This window comes from Dromiciops gliroides, chromosome 5 (assembly GCF_019393635.1).
Source record: "Dromiciops gliroides isolate mDroGli1 chromosome 5, mDroGli1.pri, whole genome shotgun sequence".
Lineage (NCBI taxonomy): Eukaryota > Metazoa > Chordata > Mammalia > Microbiotheria > Microbiotheriidae > Dromiciops > Dromiciops gliroides.
This window is the reverse complement of record NC_057865.1, coordinates 173,767,643-173,790,053: the sequence shown is the minus strand read 5'-3', so window position 1 is coordinate 173,790,053 and position 22,411 is coordinate 173,767,643. Positions and strand designations below refer to the sequence as shown.

The following is a 22,411-nucleotide window of genomic DNA, read 5'->3' as shown; positions in this document are numbered from 1 at the left end:
ATACAGGCTTAGGTGACTTGCCCAGGGTCACACAGCTAATAAGTTTCTGAAGCAAGATTTGAACTCAAGAAGATTGTCTTCCTGACTCTAGGCCTGGAGATCTACCCATTGTACCACCTAGCTGCCTGCAAAGTGCTCTTCAGTTCTACCCTAATTGACCCCTCTATCTCATTCCCTTCAATGTCTGTTCCAAAGTTTCTTTTTCTCCTCTTCCCCAACCTCTGCACTTATATCAGTGGCTTTGCCTCCTACTTTACTAAAAAGTTCGAGGCCATCTGACAGTTCTTTTACTCCATTTCCTCTCCAAACTCAGCATCACCACTTCCTTCCTACTTGTTACACAAGAGATATCCCCACTGTTCACTAAAGTTAATCTATCTCCCTTTGTTCTCTATCCCACTTCCTAAAAGGTAATGACCAGAACTGAATACTCCAGAGATGGTCTGATCAGGGCCAAATAAAGTCTAAGGACCAGTTGGAGGAGCTAAGGATGTTAAGCCTGGAGAAGAGAAGGCTTAGGAAGGGACATTCTAACTTTCCTATACTTAAAACAATGCCATATGGAAGAAGGGTCAGATTTCTTTTTGGCCACATGAGGCAATAGGTGGAAATTGAAAAAGGGGAGATTTAGACTTGAAGTAAGGAAAAAGCTTTCTAGCAAAACTAATGCAAAGTGGAATGTGCTTGGGAGTAAATTCTCCTTTGCTAAACTCCTTCAAGGAATGGTCAAATATGGATTGGACTACATGATCTCTGAGGTCCCATCCAACTTTTTTTCCCCCACTATTTCCTTTTACTTCCTCCATATTGCTTCTAAATTTCTCAACTGGAAAATCTGCCTAGATACAATGCTTCTATTTCCTCACTACTCATTGTGCCCTAAATCCGGATTCTACCCACCTGACTCAATCTACCCTCACAAAAGTCACCGATGACCTCCTAATTGTCAAATTCAATTGTTTTTTATTGACTTCTTTTCCTTTTTCTATTACCTTAAGATATATTTCTTTCAGGGTTTGTCCTTGCAGTCTTCTCTCTTTATATTCTCTTTCTTGGCAATTTCATTCACACCCATGAATTCAACCAGCACTTCTATAAAGAATGATTTCCAATCTGCACCTATAGCCCTGACCTCTCTTTTGAGTTTCAGATCCATATTTCCAACTGACTTCAGGATGTATCCATTGCTATCTAAAAAGCATATGTCTAAAGCCAAGCATATTACCAAATCCACAACATTGGAGTTATCTTGGACTCTTTTCTCTCCTTCATCTTTCATATGCGATCAACTATGAGGCCTGTTGGATTCCGGCTCCACACCTCCCCCATCTGTCTCTTTCCACTGTCATTACCTCTTCCCCCTGCAATTTGTCCTATAAGCTGCTGTCAGAATAATCTTTCTTATACGTAGATCTTGTCATATCACTTTTCTGCTCAAATACTCTGTGGCATGTTGCTTTATGAAGGGTGAATTGTTTCATGTGTATATGGTACATCTATCTCTTCAGTTTGCTTTTAAGTTCCTTGGAGTAAAGGATCATGTCTTATTTATTTTATATGCCTAACGTACCTTGTACAGGGCTAACCACACACTTGTCACTCAATAAATGCTTGATAAAGGAAAAACCAAAATCTTCTTCTTGCCCCCACCTTCTATAATAAAGTTCAAACTCCTTTGTCTTGCTTTTTGTCTTGAGGGCAGAGATTTTCATTTTTGTCTTTTTATACCCAGTGCCTAGCACTGCTTCTAGTAAGGTACTTAATATAAATGCTTGAATGAATGAATGAATGAATGAATGAAATTTATGGGCCTAGAGAATCTGGTGCTGATTTCTTATTCTAGTCATACTCCAAATTGTTTTCCTTCCAATTCTCTATGACCCACCAGACTTGTCTATTCTTTATTCAAATGGGCCACACACACTAGCTTGTTTCCATTCATTTGATTATGCTGTCTGACATATATGGAAGGTCATTCTTTTCTTTTTTTGCTTTATGAATCCTAGCTACCCTTTAAAGCACAATTCAAATACTACTTCTTCTGTGAAGTATTTGCTCACCTCATCTTTTGTTCATGACCCTCCTCTTCAGTCCTTAGATAGATAGCACTTTATTTCAAAACTCAATAATGCACTTATCTATATAATCCTTTGTATTATAGCTATCTGTGGCTTATCTCCCTACTAGAATATAAATGCCATATTGGCATAGGTAGTCATTCAAAATTTCATGTCTCTCCCAGGATTTAGCACAGTATTCTGCAAAAAGCAGATGCTTAATAAATGTTTATTGAATGAAGGAATAGTAAATTCTATTTGTTAACCATAATATTTTCTTTCAGTGTGGTTATAATCTTTTTCTTTTTCCATTTGAGGGAATTTTATGTCTGAATTTTGTTCTTCTTGTTGTTTTTTAGTTGTTTCAGTTATGTCTGATTCTTTGTGAAAGAATTTGTTTGTTTTTTTTTTTGGCAAAGATACTGAAGTGGTTTGCCATTTCCTTCTCCAGCTCATTTGACAGAAAAGGAAACTGAGGCAAACCAGGTAAAATGATTTGCCCAAGGTCACAGCTAATAAATGTCTGATGCTATATTTGAACTCAGGTCTTCCTGACTCCAGGCTTGGTGCTGTATCCACTGTGCTACCTAGCTGTCCAACTGAGTTTGAGAGATACAAATTCAATATTTGAGCCCTAAGCCAATAAAATCAGTAAGATTTTCCTGGAATTAGATCTTAAAACAATAAGGGAAAGAAATCTAGTACTTTGAAGATAGTCTTATTGGAGAATGGATGGGGAAAACATTTGTAAAATGCAGATAAGAATTATGATATTATTTAACACACAATAAAAAGAATAAAGAGGATAAAATGAGAATATATAGACACGTATACATAACTATGCATGTGCATATATATCACATTGCAAAGCATTATAAGCAACCTACTATTATTAAAATAAACAAAAGGTAGTTTTGAGCTGATTTCTGGAGAATTTTAATTGAGAGATTACTTGGTCTATTGTAGGTAGCTTTACAATGAAGAAGCATCTCTAATATTTTTTTTTTTTTTTTGCGCTGGGCAGTGAGAGTTAACGTGACTTGCCCAAGTCACACAGGTAGTAAGTTTCAAGTGTCTAAGGTCGGATTTGAACTCAGGCCCTCCCTGAATCCAGGGCCAGTGCTTTATCCACTGTGCCACCTAACTGCCCCTATTCTATTTTTTAAAATTAAATTCAATCTGTTGGGTATGAAATAAATTTGAAATGGGATTTGGTTTGAGTAATTAAGAATCAATTTGAATTTGAGTTTTCCAGACTGGAATTTGTGATTCCTTTGTGATACTTTAAGCAGAGGCAGGGCATGAACATGTTTACCATGTTACCAAAAAACAAAAATACAAAAAACAAAACCCCACCCCACCCCCAAACCCAAACCCACCAAACAACAAAAAGCAAGAAATATAAGGAAAGTGGGAAAAATATGCTTCAATCTGCACTCAGAATTCATTGGATTTCTCTCTAGACTTTGATAGTATTTTTCATTATGGGTCCTTTGGAATTGTCTTGGATCACTAGTATTAATCAGAGTAGCTAAGTCTTTTACAGTTGATCTTCATTACAATATTGCAGTTCCTGTGAACAATGTTCTCGTTCTGCTCATTATTTCCCATAGAACAATAATATTCCATTATATTTATGTACCATGCATTTAGCCATTCTCCAATTGAGCATTTCCAATTGGACATTCCTTTAATTTTCAATTTTTTGCCACCACAAATAGAGCTGCTATGAATATTTTTTATACATGTAGGTCCCTTTCCTTTTCCTTTGATCTTTTTGGGATACAGAGCTAGCAGTGGTATTGCTGGGTCAAAGGGGGTGAACAGTTTTAGAACCCTTTGGAATCCAGATCTTGTGACTTCAAATCTGGTGTTCTTTCCACTATACCAGAGTTGCCTCTTTAGAAAAGTACTGACTAAATGAATAGATCTTTTTCTTCTTGATTCAGAAGATTTTTCTGCTAAAGAGGATTGCAATTTCTCTTTCACAAATCTGACTTGTTCTCCTGGATGCAGTGTTATGACTGGCTAAATGATTTGAAAAATATCTTCATCTCTGGCTAGATGTGGTGCCGGAAAATCTGGAACAGTTTGTCAATGGAAAAGATCATTGATTTGATATATCTAAATACATGCATGCCAGGCCTATACAGAGCACATTTGTAGCTTCCCCTTTGATTAACGAACACTTTAATAGATTCTTGCAGTCTCTTTTTCATAGTTGGCTGCTATTCTATCAACTCTGTTGGAATAACACAAGAATTTCAGTGTAGTGGAAAGAATTCTACCACAGATTTGAAGCTTGAAAGATCCTTAGAGGCACAGAATCTAACACCTCTATTTTGCTACAGAGAGCATAAGTGACTTTCCTAGGGTCAAACAGCTAGTAACTATCTGAGGCAGGATTTGACACCAGTTCTTTTTGACTCCAAGTCCAGTGTCCTATGCCAGCCCAGAGACCTCAGTTTGGGTCCAGCTTCCACTGTGCCTATTTCTTGATGCTATTTCCAGTTAGCTTCTCATCTAGAGATCACTGTTTATGATTTTTTAATCTAGTTGTTCTTGTTTTTTTCTCTCTTAATAAAATGATCTAATATTAGCTCAGTGTTATATAGTGACTGCTGAATTCTGAATTGTAGATATATTATATTAAACAATTAAATTTCTTCCTGTCTCAGACACTTTTCTTTATCCTTGAGTACTCTTGTCCAAAGAATTCAAGTGTTCTATAAATATTATATGGATCTTGAAGCCCATTGATAAGGAAGGGATATCATTAAAAACCCTTTTTTTCAAAAATAAGAGAAGAAAACTGAAGTAGAAGAAGTTAAGTATACTTTGGTAAACATTTAACATTTCCTTGAGCTCACAACAGGGCTCTTCACTACCTTGACCACTACGCCACTAGGTAGAATTGTGTAAGTTGTGAATTCTCTACTCTCTGTTTCTCTAATCGTAAAATGGACTCTCTTCCCACTGCCCGTCACCCCTATCCAAATAACTCACCACATAATTTAGTTACTTCAAGATAGGTCAAGGAAACTCCTCTGATCTTGAGAATTCCCTCTCCTTATATATTCAGGGGCTGTCTTTAGCAGGTCTTCTGAGCTAGGAGTCTGTGAACTTAAAAAATATCTCAATAACATATTTCACTATAATGGTTTCCATTGTACTCTTATTTTATACTCTGTATATTTAAAAATCTTTCTGACAAGTGTCCTAGATTTTTCCAGCTTGCTGAATGGGTACCTGACATAAAACTGCTTAAGAACTCCTGGCTTAGAGGCTTTCCTGAAGTTGAGAGAGAGAAATACTTTCTGTAGTCAGCAAGTGTCAGAGGACGCCCTTTGAACCCAGGTCTAACCCACCCCAAACCCAGGGCTATATTCACTGTATGGCATTTGCTCTCCAAATGCGAGTAGGTAATAAAAATGAAGGCAATGGCTCATTGGAGTGCTTGAGTTTACCTGAAAAGTTCTTCAAGAGGTGCAATAGGGGGAAGGTCATAGAAAAAACATCCTTGAGGATGGAGGATCAGGAATTTTGTAGCCTTGCCTCAGATACAAATCAGATAGCTGTTCATCATTTTCATAGATGTAAAAGACATTGTCTTATTTATTCTGAATTATCATCAGATTTATTTTGTGGCAGCATGGGATAGGAGATAGAGAGCTGGCGTTTGAGTCCATGACGACATTTCAAGTCTTGTTCTGATGTGTACTGGATGTGTGATCCTAGGCAAGTCAACTCTCAAATCATACTGTTCTAGGCAACTCTCAAGTCAAAGGAGGCTTCAGCATGAACTGGTAGAGTGGATTTCTCTATACCAATGAAATTATGGATTTGATCCCTATGCCCAATTCTACTCTAAATCACTATTCACCTTTGCAGAAGAACACCACAAAATGGAAACATGGTTCCTATTTAGCTATTTCATTTTGCACTCATTTTGTAGGCACCAAATCCTTGCTACTGTTGAAGGGCTCAACATCAGAAACAGGGATGTTTTTAGGAATGGAAATAACACTACAGAAAACTCCATTTGGCTTGCAGCTGAACCATTCAACTATGAACCATGGTTGCTCTAATCAGAACATGAGTTTCTTGAAAGCAGGAAGGGAACGTCTTGTTTTGTTAATCTGTATTTCCAGTGTTTAGCACACTGCATAAGTGTTTAATAAAAGCTTTTTCATTCATACATACATATGGTGTATATGTGCATATAAACAAATCTATATCCATCTATCCATCATCTGTCTATGTATCTATCATCTATCATCTAATGTGAGAAAATTATTATTAATAATAGTTTTCTAGGAGAAATCCATAAGCTGCTCTCTCCTCTTTCCTAAAGCTTGCAGCTTAACAAAAGGAATGTAGACAGACCTTTCTGACTACTCAGGAGAAGAAAACTCACCTTGACTACTCCCAAAGTCATGTCAATCAGTGGAGTTGAATGATGCTAACCAATCAACTTAGATCAGTGTGTGGTGATCCTCCTCTACCTGAGAGAAGATAAAAATCCCTGGAGACAAGAGGGTCACTCTCTTACTCTCTTATACTCTTACACACTTCTCTTACTCAGGGCTGGCTCTCCCCAGGCCCCTTCCTGGGACTCCATGTTGGGTGTATTACTAGTGGGGAAGTTCTTCAGCCACGTGGTCAAATTAATAATAAATGCTTGCTGCAAAAAACTGGTGCAATAGCCTCTAATTTATAAGTAACAATATATTAGAAACCCCGGCCAAGTTCCCCAATAATCTTGACAGAAAAGGGCTGGTCCTCCCAATATTTCACATGACACACTATCATCTGTATATCTATCATCTATCTATGTATCTATCACCTATCTATCATCATCCATCCATCCATCCATCCATCCATCCATCCATCCATCCATCCATCCATCCATCCATCCATCCATCCATCCATCTTGATTCATTCAACAAACGTCCTAGTAGCCAAGAACTGGAAACAAAATAGATATAATGACTAAACAAAATGTGACACATAAGTGTAATGGAATATTATGCTGTGAAAAATAACAAACATGATAAATATCGAGAGGTATGAAAAGACATATTAATTCATGCAAAGAGAAGCAAGCAGAGTCAATTAGACAACATGTGCAGTGACCATAACATCAATGGAACAAATAAGAGCAACAAAATAATGAAAATGGAATGCTGCAAAATGATAATGTCAGGTTTGGCCCTCAAGAAGAGGCAGAAGTTACCTTGATACCTCTACCCTACTCGGCCCCATTGTCCTCATGCCTTTGTAGAGATGGATGGCCACAGTTGTGGAATATTTTATAGGTCAGGCTTTTTTAAAGTAACAGCTGGTTTTGCTGAATTTCTTTCTCTTCTTTAAAAAAATTCTTCATTATGAGGGCTGGTTCTCTGGGAAGGATTATGGGAAGGGACACAGGGAGAAATGCAGGCTATTTTAAAAACAAAAACATATAAATAAATAACTGCTTTGGAAAAAAATTTCTTCTTCTTAGGAAACAATTTGTTTCAGAAACTAGAATACTTCTTATATAATTCTGAATACTATTAACATCATTGGGGCATGAAAGTGGCTCTGAGTTCTTAAAGGCTTTGTCTGCATACTACAGCCTTGGGCAGATTAGCTGATAGCTAACATTTATATGCACTTACTATGTTTCAGGCACTGGGCTAATCATTACAACCCCAGGAGGTATGTACTATTACTATCCACATTTTGTAGATGGGGAAACGGAGGCAAACAGTGGTTAAGTGACTTGCCCAGGGTCAGACAGCTCATAAGTGTCTGAGGTCAAATTTGAACTCTGGTCTTTCTCACTCCAGCACCAGCTCTCTATTCACTGTGCCATCTAGTTGCTTCATCATTTGGAAATGTCTTCAGGAGGGACCTAGGGATGAACTATATACCTATCATCAGGGAACCAGCCTGAGTTTGAAGAGGCCCCTCGCTTGGAGGCTGGTCAATTGGTGAAAAGGTTTTTTTGGACACAACAATTCATGAAGGCATTTTGCCCTATAATGCATAAAAATAATTTTTTGCAATTACTTCTGACTCATTGTTTATTGCATTGTTCTTCAATACCTCAGAAGATATATAACCTCTCCACACTCTCAGTGCTGAAATTTCAGATCTCTGGAGATATGAAAGAATGTAAGGGACAATAATTAGTAATAATTTTTAAAGGTATATATGTTTTTTGTTGCAAGATTTTTGTTTCTCTTTCTTCTTTAAAGGAGGTGGAGTGGAAGGGAGGGAAGGATGGACGAGGGTATAATCTTAAAGATGGGAATCATAGATTGTCAATATTGGAAGGGACCATGGAGATCTCCTAATTCATCCTTTCCCCTGACTTTAAAGAGGAGAAATTTGAGATTTTGAGAGATAAAGTGAATGACCTAAAGTTTTAAAAAAGAGCTAGCAAATGGCAGAACTAGAACTTAAAACCCTGTAGTCTAAGGGCAGCTAGGTGGCACAGTGGATAGAGCACTGGCCCTGGATTCAGGAGGACCTGAGTTCACATCTGGCCTCAGACACTAGCTGTGTGACCTTGGGCAAGTCACTTAACCCCCAACTGCCCCACCTAACAAAACAAAACAAAACCCAAACCCCAAGTCCAGAATCCTGTCATTATAAAGAGTCCAAAATGAATGAATTAGAAATTGTTATTAATACTGGTTGTATGTCATTGAGATTATGCCCCTCCTTCCACAAATTGCTTTGGTGTGATGGATAGAGCTGTTCTTCACATAGACAGTTCATGTCCCACTTCTGACACATACTGACTCCATGGCCTTTCCCCAAGCTTAAAATATCACTACAGAAGGCAAGTCTTTAAGTGCAAATTGAAAAGAAAGTACCAGGAATTTCCTCCAATGCTAATGAAATCAGAGGTTCAATCCCTATTTTTTGCATGTGTGCATATATGGATGGGGGGGAGGGAGGGAGGGAGGAAGGGGGAAAGAGGGAGAGAGAGGGGGAAGGAGAGACAGGAGAGAGGAGATAGACAGGAGAAAAAGGGGGAGAGGAAAGGGAGGGAGGAGAGGGAGAGGAAGGAGAGGGGAAAGGGGACAGAAGAGGGAGGAGGGAAGAGGGAGGAAGGAGTCTCCCTAATAGATTATGGGCTCTGTAAGGTCAGGGAGTTTTTCCATTACTGTTTGTGGATCTCCAACAATATCGTCCCAGTGTGTACATGTTTAATACATACTTATTGAACAATTGACAATTGAAATAATAGTACTACTCCTCAACTACATTTTAAGCCAAATAGGCTTTTATAGCATGACTGGGACTGTAACCTCTATTTATGATACTGTTTCCATGGGAAAATGGTTTCATATTCTCCAAGCCACTGACTTATAAATAACAGCACCCTTTTGTAGGCTGAGGTCCATGACTGGGCCTACAAAGAAGTGTTACAGACAGTATGCACTACATAGGAAATCAGTTTTGGGAGAAACTATAGAAGCTCAAGCAAATGCAGATCTAACATGATATGGTTTTTGTATATATATAAAGAGGCCAGCCACAAAATGGAAAAGAATAAAAAGCATTGTCTTAATTGTCTCAGAATGCACAGTGAAGATGAACCTCTACCTGAAAATAAGGTCATTCTTTCAGTTTGTTTTCTGAGGAAGAGTATATTGTTGTTGTCCAGGTGTTCAGTCATATCTGACTCTTCATGACCCCATTTGGGCTTTTCCTGGCAAAGATACTGGAGTAGTTTGCGATTTCCTTCTCCAGCTCATTTTACAGTTGAGAAAACTGAGGCAAGTGACTTGGCTAGGTTCACATAGCTGATAAGTGTCTGAGGCCAGATTTTAACTCAGGAAGATGAGTCTTCTTGATTCCAGGACGTGTACTCTATCTACCATACCTTCCTTATCCAAGCTGTTTGGGGTTGATATACTAGTAATACTAACCACATACCCGTTTGCTTTCCGTACAGAACTCTCCTGATACAATTTTTCTTGGTTAGTTATTTATAAGGCATATACTTAGTACTTAGAGTGAGAGAAATGATTATTCCTCTCTTGTATTAATAACTAATTGTTGAATTAGGACCAGGTTTTCCCCTCATTTCTATATTCTCATCCAGAATGCAACCAGTGTGGGAAATCTCTCAAAGATTTACTCACTCAGGATGGCTGAGATGTAATGAAAGACAGGATAAGAAATTCCTAGTTTAGTCTAATGGGCGCATTGCTGTTCATTGTGTTTGCTCAGACAGGTCTGGGAAAATGTGGTTTCTCCCTTTTGTAAGACAGGTGATATGGAAATTAATGTCTCTTTGACCAAAACTTGGGTGATCCAAGTCATGTATCCCAAGTCCCTCATTGTAATGTAGCCTATCTTCTATTAAAATGTTCACTCTCATTGTTAACCAATTAGAGTTGACTGCCATCCTCAAGAACACCCACTCTTTCAAGGGCATATAAACTGTGAGCCCACCACCATGAGGGGGTCTTTGGTCTACATGAGAGATTTCCAAATGACTATCCTTTTATTAATAAACATTCTGGCATTAATAATAAAATGATTAAATTACCCAGAAATTATTTCTCTTGAACTTTTAGCAAATCACATAAATATATACTCAACCAGCCTAATTGAATTTTTTGTATAGTACAGGTCTGACCATATCACTTCCCTATTTTAATAACCTGCATTGTTTCTCTGTTACCTTGAAGATCCAGTTACAACCTGGCCCCAACATACCTTTCCAGCTTTATCATACATTTCTCCTGTTTACATACTCTATGGTATGACCAAACTTACCTTGTTATGCTTCATCCATAACTTTCCATCTTTTATATTTGAACATTTACTGGTCATACCCTTTGCTTGGAATGCACTCTATCCTTGCTTCTACCTCTCAGAATCCTTTTTAATGTGACTCTTCATACCCCATAGCTGGCAGTGCTTTCTCCATGCCCCCCATCTGTTCCCCATGGCCAAAACAAAAACAAAAAGCCAATAATCTTGTATTTCTCACATGTGTTTCTAGGTGTTGTTTCTCTCCAATAGAATGCAAACATTTTAAGGCAAAGAATGGTTTCATTTTTGTCTTTCTACTGCCATTACCTACCACAGTATCTGGATCATAACATACTTAATAAATCCTTGTTGACTATCATAGTCCTCATGTAGTATATAAAAGCCCAGTATTTGTGCATACCACTATGTTTTTTTTCTTTAACATTTTTTTTAATTTTATTTTTTGATTAACAAACATTTATTTTCTCTCCCTACTACCTCCTTAGAAACAATGACAAAATTTACAATGAATACAAAGAGTCAAACAAAACAAATTCTCAAATTGTCCATATCCAAAAATACCCATTTCATTCTGTATCTTGAATCCATCACTAGGATAACATAACATCACTCCTCTGGAATCACGGTTGGTCATAACCAATGGTTGAGAGTTCTTTAAGTTCATCTAAGGTGTTTGTCTTTACAATGCTATTATGATGTAAATTGTTCTACTGGTTCTGCCTACTTCACTCTGCATCAGTTCATACAGGACTTGCTAGATTTCTCTTATCCCTTTCATCATTTCTTATGACACAATAAGTATTCCATTACATTAATATATAGCACATAATTTGTTCATCTATTCTACAATGGATGGTTACCTTTTTAGTTTCCAGTTCTTTGTCACAGAGCTGCTATAAATATTTTTGTACCTAAAGTAACAATAATAATAGCTAATATTTATATTGCACTTTAGGGTTTACAGAACACCTTACAAATATTATCTCATTTTATCCTTGGACACTAGGTGCTATAATAATATCCCCATTTTACAGACCAGGAAACTGAGGCAGAGGGTAAGTGACTTGCCCAGGGTCACACAGCTAGTAAGTGTCTGAGACCAGGTGCTTGATTTCAATTCCAGCTTTCCTGATTCTAGGTCCAAAGTTTTTCTCTCTTTTTAAAAAAATCTCTTTGGGAATAAGCCTAAATACAGGCATTACTGTACTAACAGTTAAGAGACCACTGGATTTTCAACGGTTTGCTGATTCTGTCTTAGGGATAGTGTCTAACACATGGTACATAGGTCTTGAATAAATGTTTTTCCATGTACTGTCACTAGTATCCAAATAGGTAACATCAGCATACTTCTTCTCCTTTGTCCTTTCCCTGTGCAGACCAGACCTACAAACTATTAGTAAATCAAGCAACTAAACTTCAGCAAGTTTATGAGCTTGTACAATTATCCCTTCCACATCATGATTTTTCTCATCGCTATTTTCATATATCATGGGTACGCATAAGAAGTTAAATGGGAATTGTTTGGGGAGTTTTGCAGAAGCTGAAGATGACATGTGAAGGTCAGTGGATGAAACACAAAGAAAGTTTAAAAACTAAGAAATGCATAAAATATATGTATAGCGTTGTATAATATTAACCCACTTTTTTATAATAAGGTACTATAAACACTCCAAAAAAGAAAAAGAAAAAATTCAGATGACTTCTCTGGTATGAAGGGAGGGCCAAAATTTTTGACATGAATTTTCCAGATCAAGGGGCAGCACTTCTACCACAATCAGTAATGTATATTGTCAGTTGAAGACTCTGATAACTCCCCTTTCAAATGATTGCAATCTTGAAGCCTGTGCTCCTACTTCTGGATTCCCAAGTCTGTAAATAGGAACTACTCTTATAACTAAGAACTAGAATAAAAACATAAATGATAATGCAGGAAACCCCAATTTACCTTTCATTGAAATGACCACCGCATGAAGGTCAAACAGGCTTGGTACCTACCCTCTGGAAGTTTACCATCAAACAACTAGAGAAATGTATATGGAGAGGAATCCTACCATTTATTCATTTTAAACTCCTCCTAACTTATCTACTTTGTAAATCCAGATCTTTATATATTTGGTTTACTTAAACCAAATCCTGCCAGTTAATTACCAAGGAGAATATCCCAGATCAACTAGACTTTAGTAAGTTCTTGCTCCCAACCCAGCTTGGAAGGATCTAACACGGGCTCTGGTAAGAAGGTTCACAGTCTGTGACTGGTGAGAATCAAAGCCCCAGGCAATAATAGGAACCCAAGGCAGCTGATGTGGTAGAAAGGCCACAAGAGTAGGGGTTAGGAGGTGGGAATTTTAATGCCGCCTCTGCCAATAACTGACTCTGTGCCTTTAAACAAATTATTTAACCTTTCTGGGCTTTCGACACTTTCAACTGTAATATTAGAGGATTTGACTGAAAGATTTCCAAGAGCCCTTCTGACTCTAATATTTCTAAGATCAACTCTGACTGGGCTGGGGGAGGATGCATATACAAACTGAGCAGTGGGAAGTCTCTGTTTACTCAAATTAGAGATGCCTGCCTTGGGACTGGAGTTGGGCATTCAGGTTTTTATATGTAAAAAAGCATTTCATGAGCTGCCAGCCCACTCTAAGGTAAGCATTATCTTTGGCTCTTCCCCTTATGTCACAGTCTATAAATGCCTATGGCCTTCCCCCACCCCCATTTTCCTTATCACCCTATAGTTCTGTCGTCACTCATTCGCATGAAATAAAGAATCAGCTCCTTAAACAAAGCAAGAGAGATTTCAGTGTAAATTAGCATCTCTTAAGTCTCCCTGCCAACTCAGCATTTCTTTTCTTTTCTTTTTTTTCCCCTACCACAGCCATTTGTTGTTCTTGTAAATCGCTGTATAGATATGGGACAGAAAAACTGGATGTGATTCTCTTTGTATATCACTCATGTAATCAAGGACATTCTAACTGGGAGAGTTTAGATTTTTAAATGAAAGATGCAGGAAGAAAGACTGTGATTTTCATGGCCTTAAATGAAGAAGCAGTTTTCCTTGTTTTCAACTATAGATTAGGTTCTGGGCAAAACCAAGAGAAAATAAATGTGGAACCACATACTGCCTGCCTGCCTGCAGTTGTCTTCTCAATTTTCATAGTAAAACCACACTCTAAAATGCATTTGGTGGAAATTGTTGGAAATAAAAGAACTGAAAAGTTGACCACAACAATGGAGAAGTCACCTGCAGCCAAATAAAGCTTCAGTTAAGGGGTTGTCATCTCAGACTGACTAATGTAGTGAAAAGCTTTTAGAGAAGTCTTTACAAATATACCCTTTCAGATATACAGGACGAGTTTTAAACCAGAGGATATTAATCCTTAATTTAAAAGCAGGAATATTCTACTATAAAAAAGTTTCTCGTGAAATATCATGTCAATTGTTTTGCTTAAGGAATGCTTTTAGGATCAAAACATCTAGCTTTCTTGAATCCCAGTTACAGACTTGTACCCTAAGCTTCAGACCTTGGACCACATCCATAGGGGATTTTAGGGAAAACAACTGCTTCATTGCTCAGTAAGGAAGGATTTGACCTTCTAATATTAGCAGTAGCGAAGGAGAATATTGAACCCTCATAGAAGATAGGGCCAGAAAAAGTGAGATGGGGGCAGGGGTTGTCTGCAAATACTTGATCCGGATGAAAAGAATTTAAAGGTATGTACTTTAACAACACTAATAAAGGAGATATAGGAATTGAAGTCACATGGAGGGGGGAGGGAGGGAGAGAGAGAGAGAGAGAGAGAGAGAGAGAGAGAGAGAGAGAGAGAGAGAGAGAGAGAGAGAGAATGCGCGCGCACACACTCATAAGAAAGAGGGGATCTGCTTTCTGCATAGATTGTTGTTTGTCCTTCATTATTGAAGGACATTGGGGAAGTGAAGTCATGACTTGCAGTGAATTGGATTTAAGTGAGGGAGGGCTGTGCAAAGTCACCAACTTCACTCTCTCCTCCAGAGCCATCTGGGTCCAGTGGCAAGATGTAAACCAGGACAACTAGATATGGTCTCAGATGTTTGAGGTAATTGGGGTTAAGTCACTTGCCCAGGGTCACAAAGCTAGTAAGTGTCAAATGTCAGAAGCCAGATTTGAACTCAGATGCTCCTGCCTCCAGGGTCAGTGCTCTATCTACTGTGCCACTTAGAGGCTCCTTTCTGCACAGATAATCAAAGGTTCGAGCACTGACTCTGGAAACAATAGGTCCTGGGTTCAAACACTACTCCTGGTGCTCATTACCTAGACAGGCAAGTCATTTATCTTCTGGTTTGTTAGGGTGACTTACGGTGGGTGGAAAAGGAGATGTCTAGAACACAAACAGGGTAAATAACTTGCCCAGGACCATGCAACCAGTGTGTGTCAAAGACAGGACAGGAACCCAGGTCTTCCTGGCTTTAAGGCTAGCTCTCTATAGTAAGGAAACTGCAGTTTCAGTCTTTATTTCTGTCCCTAACCCTCTTCCTTATATGAATGGTAGGAAATTGAGAAAGGTAGACCACATTGGGAGCCCTAGAAAAAAATCATGTGCTTCACCTTCACCCATTCCAAAATGATGCTAGTGTTTCTTAGACTCCAGAAGATCCTTTTAGATGATGTGGGCATCAGTTTTCATTGGTATAATGAAGGAGTTGGGCTAAATTCCCTTTGATATCCTCTCCAGATCCAAATATGTAATCCTATGGAGGAGTAGGATTAAAAAACATGACCTGTTTGGTGCCTTGTAAAAATTGCTATCTGAAAATAATGGGATGGAAATGAAAATGGCAACAGAAAAATATCCCCTAAGTCACCCTGGACGATTTCTCAGTTTGAAAATAGGTAGAAAAACTATAGCTTGTCTGAAGCAAATCAAAGGGAGGAACAAGCCTGAGTTACTGTTTATATCTCAGATAAATGTTTTCAAGACAAAAAAAAATCCTCAACGCAAAGCATAATTACAAACTTGAAGGAGGAGCTTCACAGCTGAGGTTTTTTGTTAAGGTCTCTGAAAACTTTTCCATCCTGTCTTTAAATGGCTGAGCACAAAATCAGCAAAATAAAAGGATGAACAAGATAAATTGGCAGTAAACACCTGCTTGAAAACAATAGAACTAAAATGTGGGGATCAGTGGAAACTAGAGACTTTAAAACAGCTGTGAATAACCCTAAATGTAATTGGTTACGATAACAACAAATATTACCCTCCATCCTGTTTGATATAGCATTTTACAATGGTAGATTCTGCATATGCAGTAGACTTGGAAAATTATACTAGAGTTAAGTTTTGCAAAAAGTTTGGTCCTAGAGAATAATTGAGATGATAATGTACCTCCTTCCTTTCTTTGCAGAGGTAGGGTGTAGCTAGGTGATGCGGTGGAAAGGGCACTGGGTTTGGAATCAGGAAGACTCATTTTCATGGGTTCAAATCTGGCCTCAGATACTCTGGTGCAGCTTTGTGGTGCAGTAGATAGAGTGCTGGCCCTGAAACTGGGAGGACCTGAGCTCAAATCTCACGTCAGACAACTTACTACCTATTCGACCCTAGGCAAATTACTTAACCCCAATTGCCTTAAACATCCAGGGCCATCTCCAGTTGTCCAGTGTATAAATATATCTTGTCACTGAACCCAGATGGCTCTGGAGGAGAGAGAGAGAGGATGGTAACCTTGTACAGCCTTCCCTCATTTAAATCCAACTCACTGCAAATCATGACATCACCTCTTCATGTCATGGTCCTCTTTGAGAATGAAGGAACAACAACAGACATTTCTTAGCTGTGTGACCTGGGCAAGTCACTTCACCCTGTTTGCCTCAGTTTCCTTATGTGTAAAATGAGTTTGAGAAGGAAATGGCAAACCACTCCAGTATCTTTGCCAAGAAAACCCCAAATCAGTTCACAGAGTAAAGCACAAATGAAACCACTTAACAATACAGTATATTTTCAGACTCCACTAATGTGTAGGTTGATTTTGCTGTACTATGTATAAAATTTTTCTTTAAAAAAATCTTAGTTATAATGGTTAAGATATAGAGGAAGGGTATATTTAGAAATAAAAGTAATTTAAAGATGAAATATATCAACTTTTAAAAAACAACATTTGGAGAATATAGAGGACCATGGTGGAGTAGCAAACTTCAGTACAATGGGGTATCACAATGGGCTGGTACAGGGCATTCACGGCACCCTCTTGACTTCATAGTCAGTCAGTTAACACTTACTAAGGATTTACTATGTGCCAGGTACTGTGTTAAGTGCTGAGGAAACAAAGAAATCATCAGAACAAAGTGAATAGGTACCATCTTAAAGCTTAGAGTGACCCAATAATTTCTGCAAAGTGATGAGGTTGGTCTGCAAAATATTCCCTATTGATACCTCCCCCCAGCCACCCCTCTGCCATTAATAGTTGACTTCTGGAGAACTGAGGAAAGGTAGCAATATAGGTGGCTACTATACCCCCAGCTTCCTTCAGGGAGGCTTCTCAATCACTAAGACTAGAGTGTAAAAACTGTTCTACGCTTGACACTAACAGAATAGTTAAGGAAATATAGCATAAGGACCATCTCTGAAACTGAGGAGCAGAAAGACAGTAAAATGTCAAATAAGTTGCATCTTGCTAAGTAGTTAGAAAAGTAACAGTCTGGGGGGCATTGTAAATCATTAGATAGATATGGGACAGAAAAACTGAATGTAATTCTCTTTTTATATCGCTTATGCAATCAAGGACATTTTAAAGGACATTATTACAATAATTAACTCTCAATTTCTCTTCCTCAACATACATTGGTAAAATTCCTTCCTTCCCTGCCTTTCCTTTAGCTATTTCCTTGCCTCAGCCTCAATTCTCCTCTTCAGTTAGTGACATTCCTAAATAATCTCTTAGCCCCATAACTGTTAGCTGACTCAGCTTCTGTGGGGACAAGACGACAGTGCTGGTGGGGCTACGTCCTTGCAGATACCTCCTGGTGAGACTGTTTCCCAGGAAAATGACCACAACATGTCATCCTTCGAATGGGACCAAGACAGCCTCCACTGTAGAATCTCAAAGGCTTATTTTTATTATCTCCTAATCTTCTAGGCTCAAAATGTGATCCTGCATGTGTAGAAACAGGCTCATTTTCTAAATATTCAACAACCCAGGCTTAAAAACAGTGACATTGGTTGCATCTCTGAGTAGGCAACCTGGCTGGGTTGTAATGTTTTCAAAGACCCCGCCTCACACCGCCACCAGAGTTTACCAGTTGAGACGGAAATTAATTTGGTTTAGAGGGGGAAGGGTAGTTGTGGTAAAGGAGTGTTGGCTGCCCCAATGAATTCTGACAGAACGAAGTGTATCTGAATTTTATTCCCCTCTCCTCTTCTCACAAATACTTTTAAAGGATTTGCACAACTCCTCCAGGACATAACCAACCACACTAAATGGATAGATGATGCAAGCTGAATGAGACATTGGGGAGGATAAGAGGGAAGAGGAGACGATCCCTACAAGTGAAATGACTTTCCCAGAGTTCACAATTACTAAATTGAAGAGTTAGGATTTAATCCCAGGTTTTCTGACTCTAAACCCAAGCTTCCCCCCTACCCCCAATATATGTAAGCAGCATCCTGTGCAACTATCAAAAAGAAGCAAAAGGGTGTTTTCTACCCCCCTCCCCTTTTATTTTTCAATTTCGTTCTCACTCCTGCTTCTTTCAGACCCTCAACCCTCTTCCTGGAAGGTTTCAAAGGCTTCTTCGCGTTTGCCTCCACCCTTCCCCCCCCCCCCCCCCCCCCCCCCTTCCCCTTACACTCTTTCAGGCCCCTAAAGCTTTTTCCAAAGCCAGTCCCCAGGATTCAGCTAACCGACCAGCCAGCAGGGCGCACAGGACAGCGCAGAGCCCTCACGGCCTCGCCACTCCCCAGCCTCACCAACCACCTTCTACTCTGACAGAAAAGTTGGAGCCACGGCGCCTCTCTACTCTCCCCTATGCCTCGCTTCTCCAGGGAAAGAGTGCTCTCACCTGCTCGGGCTGGCTAGCGGAGAGCTGGAGTGCGCTGGAGACCTGTCCTCTTAGGTGTCCGGCTGCTGGACAGCTGCGCGTCTTCCTTGGTGCGCTCTAGGGGAGCCCGTCTGAACGCCGCGTCTGGTGCGCCCTTCCAGGAGGGGACCCACAACAAGCTCAATGCTGCTCCCCCGGCGGCCAAGCCCAGAGTGGCAGCTCGGGCGCAAGCAAAGCTTGCTGCGCTCTGTGTGGGCTGCGCGCACCGCCTCTGAGGCTGAGGGGAGGGAGGTCGTAGGATTGGGAGTTACCACTGTCTCCACATCCCCCCTGGACCCTGAGATCCTCTCCAGTTCCAGCTGGGATCCTCGTCTTCCTAAGAACAGAAAGGGTAGGGTTTGAGGACCTCCAGAAAACGGGCTACAAACTCTTTCCTCTTTTCAAGTATTCAGTGACTTTTCCCCCTGACAGCCCCCTTTCTCCCACTCCGTCTTTTCTTCACGCTCTGTGTATTGCTCTCTCCCTGCCAGGGATGTTATAGGCGTAAAACAAAACAAAACAAAACAAAACAAAACAAAACAAAACAAAACAAAACAAAACAAAACAAAACAAAACCCACGACAGATTTAGATCAACTTAGCAAGGGGTTTGGAGGTAGGATGGGGTGAGATAGGAAATGCAGTTCATGACACTGGTGAAAAACAAGTGGGGCTTTGTTTATAACGAGGTTCAAATCTGGGCTCTGTCACTAGCTACCTGAGTGACTTGAACATGTCTTTTAACCCGTGAAGTTCAATTTCCTCACGTGTAATATAAGGAGGTCGGACTAAAACATGTCAAAGGCGGAGCTTTCAGCCCAAATCTTACACCAGATGTTCTTCATAATCAATGCAATTTTTACACGAAAAGACACTTAATAGCAGTTTGAAGGCTTAAGGTCTGACAGAAAACTTGCTATCTCTGAGGGGTGATGTTAGACCCTTTCTAGAGCTATGAAGAATTTCTTTTTTAAATGAGTCACTATTCAAGGAATAAATCGTAGGATCATAGATTTAAAGCTCCAAGGGACCTCAGAGGTCATCTAATCTAGCGCTACAAGTGAAATGACTTTCCCAGAGTTTCACAATTAGTAAATTGAAGAGGCAGGATTTAAGCCCAGGTTTTCTGACCCTAAACCCAGCCCCCACCTCTCCTCCCATCGCAACACTCTGCTTTTGATTGCCTGTCATCCTTTGCTTAAGGATGATATCTTGGATGCATCTTCTTTGTAGAGTTTATTATTTACCGACAGTGTGGAATTCTTTTTAGCACCTTTGTTTGGATCCTATTGCTTCTTCAACCGTTGACTTGTTAACTTTACGACTGAACAGCTTTAACAAGAACATCAAATGAGGAGTAATTTTGTATGTAGCAATAAAATTATTGTATTATTTGATTCAGGAGGTAGTATTTCTGCGTATTTGTTATATAAAATGGATTTTTTTGAAGCACCATAATAGAGGAACTTCATGTTTTTTGACTTTTTTAAGCAATAAATGTACTTAGACTAATCTGAGAAACAAAAATAATAATGTCCCCTTTGAGAGCGAACACAGGTTATATTGTTATAATGTTAATAGCTAGCATTTGTAGATCATGTTAAGATTTGCAAGATGCTTTACATATATTATCTCCTTTGACCCCAGGTGCTAGCTATTATTAGCTCCACTGAAAGATGAGGAAATTGAAGACAGGTTACAGTGACTTACCCAAGGTCACACAACTACTAAGTGTCTGAGTCAAGATTTGAACGGAATTCTTCCTGAATCCAAGTCCTGAATTCTATCCACCTTGAATATGCAGGTTGCGAAGTTATTGAACTTTGGAATCTAGAATTAGAAAATCATAGAATTTAAAACTAGAAGGCATCAAAGATCATTTGTTCGAACCCTTCTCCTCTTCTTTAAAAAGTTATACAAATGGGGCAGCTAGATGGCGCAGTGGATAGAGCACCGGCCCTGGATTCAGGAGTACCTGAGTTCAAATCTGGCCTCAGACACTTAACACTTACTAGCTGTGTGACCCTGGGCAAGTCACTTAACCCCAATTGCCTCACTAAAAAAAAAAAAGTTATACAAATAAAAATAGTGAGGCTTGGAGAAGTTGAGAGTTGTTCATGGCCACACAGAACTGACAACAATTCTAATACTTCTCCCTCTTTAAATGAAGCAGATAAACCATAAAACATAAAAATATGAGGGTAAAGTGACTTGCTCTGGGTCAAATAGCTAGTAAGTTTCTGAGGCCAGATTTGAACTCAGGAAGATGTCTTTCTGACTTCAGACCTGGCACTCTATCTACTGTGTCACCTAGCTGCCCTACAATAGGATTTTTCAGTGGGTTTATGAATGGTCTCAGATAGTGGCCCAAAGCACTGACAAGTTAAATAACTTGCTCAGTGTCACACAGCCATAATGTGTCAGAGGCAGGTCTTAAACCCAGGTCTTCCTGTCTTTCTAGCAGTAATAAAATTTCAGATTCAGTCCGTATCCCTATTACTATATCAGTGACAGAACTTTGGGAAGAGTAGACCACATTTGGGGCCAGAGAGATGATCATATGCTTTTAACTTAATCATTCCAAAAGGGTGGTGGTGTTTTTTGAGCTGCAGGGGATTTTAGTTCTCATATACAAGCTATCATCTTTCAATATCTCTTATAGTTCTCCTTTGGGTCGTTTTTAAGTGAGTCCTAGACTCAACTTCAGCATCCTAAGCCTCTGACCACCAACCTCCTCCTCCCTTACTCCACCTACCTCCAAGAATGCTTCTGCTTCTGTGTTTCATATTTTCTCATGGCTTGACATGAATAATATTCATAAGGCGATGTGAGAGTACTCATAGTGGGTAGGAACTGTTGCTACTCAGAAGTGGAGGCACTTTTGTTTCCTGGAAGAGGAAATGGCATTTCCTGGAGGGGACCAAATATGGGCAGTTAGATTCTACTGACATTGTAAACATACTGTGAGCTTTCAGTCATGTTCTGTTTCACTCTTTCCCTTTTTCTGTCCTACAGACTCTGAGCTGTTGAGCACCTATTGTATATTTTTTCAGTAGTAGGTGAAATAATTCTTGTTTATGACCTAATAGCTGGGTATCCTACAAGTTCGAGTTTTTAGAGGCCATTGGAGGACATTTTCTCTGGCTCATGAAGCTTGGAATTCAGAATCACAAGTGTAAGATGTCATCTTATTTTTGAAACTGGCCTACAAGCATGTCTCTAATGCCATTTGGAGATGATGTCAGATCTGCTGCCCCTTTACCCCCAAGAGGCCATTTTCTGTGAGACTGGTGTAGCTTGGGGGAATTTTACGGGTCAGAATAGCACTTGACCTCCTTACTGGAATCATGTAAGAGTTGGAAACACTAAAAAGCTGATAAGAAGAGGTAGAAGTAGGAAATGCCCCCAAACAATCAAGTAGACACATTTACCAGATCCCCTTGAGGAAGCCACCTTGAAATGTGGCCATTTTCTAAGTAAACAAGCCACTCATAGTTGGCAAGACAATGGTGGAAGGCAGCATC

General features: G+C 39.4%; 1 protein-coding gene across 1 annotated transcript in view; it reads right to left on the bottom strand.

Moving 5' to 3' along the window:
• The window catches only part of PRKCQ (protein kinase C theta), a 196,709-nt gene extending 177,440 nt beyond the window's left edge, over positions 1–19,269 (bottom strand). The window contains exon 1 of the mRNA XM_043969322.1: positions 18,871–19,269. The gene's annotated coding sequence lies outside the window, so the exon portion shown is untranslated. The remainder of the gene's footprint in view (positions 1–18,870) is intronic.
• Between the last annotated feature and the right edge of the window lie 3,142 nt (positions 19,270–22,411).